The sequence below is a fragment of the Medicago truncatula genome, chromosome 7 (genome assembly GCF_003473485.1).
Source record: "Medicago truncatula cultivar Jemalong A17 chromosome 7, MtrunA17r5.0-ANR, whole genome shotgun sequence".
Lineage (NCBI taxonomy): Eukaryota > Viridiplantae > Streptophyta > Magnoliopsida > Fabales > Fabaceae > Medicago > Medicago truncatula.
In genome coordinates, this window is record NC_053048.1 from 15,408,220 (window position 1) to 15,412,741 (window position 4,522).

Sequence of the window (4,522 nt, forward strand, 5' to 3'; positions counted from 1 at the left end):
GTTGCGGGTAATAACTTCGAAATCAAGCCTGCACTACTCAATTTAGTGCAGCAAAACCAGTTTTCTGGATCACCCACTGAGGATCCAAATCTCCATATTTCTTCCTTAGACTCAGTGGCACCATAAAAGAGAACCAAGAAGCCGTAAGACTTCATCTCTTTCCCTTTTCCTTAAGGGATAGAGCTAGCGCTTGGTTCCATTCCCTAGAAGTCAGTTCCATTACTTCATGGGACGATATGAGGCGAGCATTCCTCGCCCGATTCTTTCCCCCATCTAAAATAGCTAAGCTTAGAGACCAAATTACGCGTTTCAATCAAAAAGATGGGGAATCTCTCTATGAGGCGTGGGAGCATTTCAAGGAAATGCTTAGACTTTGTCCCCACCATGGCCTAGAGAAGTGGCTTATAGTCCACACGTTTTATAATGGCTTGACATATACCACTAAAATGTCCGTTGATGCAGCTGCAGGTGGAGCTCTAATGAACAAAAACTTTACGGAGGCTTACGCTTTGATTGAGGACATGGCTCAAAATCACTATCAATGGACCAACGAAAGAGCCGTCACCACTCCTACTCCCTCTAAGAAAGAGGCAGGTATATACGAAGTCTCTGAATATAACCACCTTGCTGCTAAGGTTGAGGCATTAACACAAAAAATTGAAAAACTTAATGTTAATGCTGCCCCAACTTCTCCTGCATCCCCTACTTGTGAAGTCTGTGGTATAACTGGTCATACAGGTGTTGATTGTCAGTTAGGTAGTGCTGCCAATATTGAGCAACTAAATTACGCTCAATACAACCAAGGAATGAGGCCAAATCAAAATTTTTACAAAAATCCTCAAGGTTCCTATGGGCAAACAGCACCACCTGGCTATACAAACAACCAGAGAGTAGCTCAGAAATCTAGTTTGGAAATAATGTTGGAAAATTGCATAATGAATCAAAATAAACAACTTCAAGAGTTAAAAAACCAAACAGGATCTCTGAACGACTCTCTCTCCAAGCTCAATACCAAGGTCGATTCCATCGCCACGCACACCAAAATGCTTGAGACTCAAATCTCCCAAGTGGCCCAACAAGTGGCCACCTCTTCTCAAACACCAGGAGTCTTTCCCGGTCAACCTGAAACAAACCCCAAAGCCCATATCAACGCTATTTTTCTAGGGGGTAGTAAGATAGAAGAGACTGTTACTAAGGCTAAAAATGTCAAGAGGGAGAGTGTCAGGTATCTAGGTAAGAATGGTGTGATAAAAAGTGAGAAACCGCTTGATAAAGCCCTAACACCCTTAAGGCTTACTAAGCTCAACTTGGAGGCTCAATTCACTAAACTCTTTAACGTAATTAGAAAGATTTGCATTAAAATCCCCTATGCTGAAGATTTGTCTCGTATGCCTCTATACGCCAAGTTTTTAAAAGAAATTTTTTCAAAGAAAAAGGCTATAGATCATAATGAAACAATAGCTTTGACAAAGGACAATAATGCAATCATCAAGAAGCCACCTACAAAGCTTAGAGACCCAGGAAGTTTTGCCATCCCTTGTATGATAGGGAATGAAACCTTAAACCATGCCTTGTGTGACTTAGGAGCTAGTGTTAGTCTGTTGCCCCTACCCCTCTTTACAAGGCTGGGGTTGGGCAAGCTAAAACCTACCGACACAACATTGAAGTTAGCCGATCGTTCTGATATACAACCTGTCGGATATGTCGAGGACGTCCCCGTTAAAATAGAAGGGATGGAAATCCCAACTGATTTCATGGTACTTGACATAGATGAGGACATTGCGTGCCCTATAATCTTAGGACGACCCTTTCTCACCACTGCGGGTGCTCTAGTAGATGTTCAAAACGGTAGGATTGTTTTTCAAGTGAGTGATGAGTTGATAGGATTTGAGTTGGAGAACTATATGAAAGGTCCCGCCCTCTATTCTTGTAATATGATTAAAGGTCATAAAGTGAAAGAACGCTTATTAGCGCCATCTACACAACATGACCTCTTTGATCCATTCTAAGGACTCTTTCTTATAACGTCAAGCTAATGACTATAAAGAAGCGCTTCGTGGGAGGCAACCCACGTATTTAACTGCTTTTGTTTTTGTTTTTGTTTTTAAGTTATTTTGTAGGTAATTGTCCGAAGGTGATTCAAGCAAAACGAGAAAAATTTTGAGGCCAATGTCCAGAACCTTGGCACGGCCCGTGCTCACACTGGCACGGCCGTGCCAGACCACGCCTATCCAAAACCACCCAAAAGTCCAGAATGTTGGCACGGCCCGTGCTAAGGTTGGCACGGCCGTGCCCGACTACAGGTAAGGATAAACCCACCTTTTCATCTTCTTCTTCCCTCATTCTCCACCACAAACTCTCTCTCCATTTACACTACTCTCAAAAACCTCCATAACCATAGAATTTCAAAGCTTCCATATCTCCCCCAAAACCTCACCATTTCACATAATTTCTTCACCCAATCAATCACAAATCCCATTTCACACATAACCCATCAATCAAAAACAACTTTCCTCCATCCCTCCCGAATATCATCAAATTCGTAGCCCCCATTCACCTACCTAAAAACCCACAAATTCTTCATCAATTCACCCAATCCAACCCCTAACACTTACTCAAACCCCAACCCGATTACCCAACCAACCTTTTCTACTCAAAACATTTCCCAAAACCCCACCCTCACCCAAAACACAAACGGTCAACCAAGGTTCCGGATAAATGGCATCTAGGAAAGGTGGAGCAAACCCTTCTGGAGGACCACAACAAAAGAAGAAGACTCAAGCCAAGAATCATGGCATAATCTTCAAGGACACCAAGCAAAGGGACAGGTATAAAATTCTTATCTCTAAACCTTTGCATCCTTGTCGATATCCAGATCCTTATACTTTGAGTGTGCTAGGACTAAGGGATAGTGTGTTCAGCTTACTAGGTAAATTAGGATGGGTTGATATGCTTAGACCTATGAAGGGCTTCGAAAATTTCACTTATGAATTCTTAAGTTCTATTGAATTTACGAAGGATAAGGTGAACTTTGACAACCCCGATCATAGAGTTTCCTTCCGACTTTTGAATATGGATTATGAGATGTCTCTTGAAAATTTCTGTTTAGAGATGGACTTTGCAAATGCGGGGTTCATCCATGACTCTTGGAATCCAAATTTAAAGTCGGAACACTATGACCCCGCTCTCTTTTGGAAACGCATTACCGGGTTAAGGCAATACAATCCTCGCAACAACAAGGCTAGTAACATTCACAACCCCGTGCTTAGATACCTCCAAAGAGTCATGGCTTGTACAATTTGGGGTAGAAAAAAAGTAGGAACAACTAGGACAGATGAACTTTTTATGCTTTGGGCAATGCTTAATAACAATCCCGTTAATACTTGTTTCTACCTACTTGACTACCTTTCCTCCATAGGAGCTAGACCTGACAATAGAGCTGAGATAGTAGTCGGTGGTATCATTACCTTCATCGCTAGAAAGTTTGGAGTAAGTGAAGAAGATGGGATAAATCCAATTGAGGGCAACAATAGACTTAACATTGAAACCCTTGTTGCTATGAACTTCATTAAGATTCACCCACCCATGACTTATGCACTTCAACTTCGCATACCACTTTTGTTTTTACTTCCTAACCCATCTCGGACTAACCCCGAGGTGGAGGAAAATTTGTTGTATGTTGGTGATGGATTACAGGTACATGAAGAGCATAATCAAGGTGACGAAGAGGGTGCCCACATGCACCATGAAGAAGAGCCCCCTGACCATAACGACAACAATGAAAGATGGGCATGGATGCAAACCGAGGTACAAAGGATAAGCACCGAGCAACAAAGGCAAGGTGTTGAATTATCTGGGCTAAGAAATGATGTCCTATGGGGCAACCGCATATCCGAAGAAAATAACCAAATGCTTCGGAACATGATGCAACACTTACACCTTCAGGGCCCTCCCTATGGACCTCAATAAAAATGTGAGCTTTCCTCTTCCTCTTTTTCACCTTATCTCTTTCATCTCTATCTCACTCTTCTACCTCTCCTTCTCTGTTATTTTTCTTTTATCTTGAATCATTGAGGACAATGCTTCTCCTAAGTGTGGGGGGAGCCTAATAAAGTGTCTTTAAGTCGTAGTGTTTCCAAACTCCCTTGAACTTTATTCTTTTGTTCTGTTTTATTGTAAAAGGCATAGTTAAGTAGCTAATTTTTATTGAAAAAAAAATCATGACACAAAAATTTTCATTGTCTCCTCTTAATTTGTTGATTCTTGTACATGAAAGCAAACTCTTGTGTTTTAAGTCTTCTTGATATAACCACATCTTATTTCAAAGTGAATAAAATTCTCCAATGAGAAAAACACAAAGTGGCTTCCCTTGAGTAAATGTATGAATAGGTATTTTAAGGAAACGCGTTCTAATCTTAGTGGTGCATTAACCTTTAAAAATTCTCAAAGCGCCAGTAGTATAAGTGAGTATAAGGGAGATCATAAAAAGCCAAAAAGCCAAATAATTCCAAGATCTCATCAC

The 4,522-nt window shown here is 41.1% G+C and overlaps 1 non-coding gene across 1 annotated transcript; it reads right to left on the reverse strand.

Annotated features, from left to right (window-relative positions):
• Nucleotides 1-284: 284 nt before the first annotated feature.
• On the reverse strand, nucleotides 285-391 carry LOC120577211 (small nucleolar RNA R71). Its single transcript, XR_005643286.1, has one exon. It is a non-coding gene; the product is annotated as a small nucleolar RNA R71 (small nucleolar RNA).
• Nucleotides 392-4,522: the final 4,131 nt, after the last annotated feature.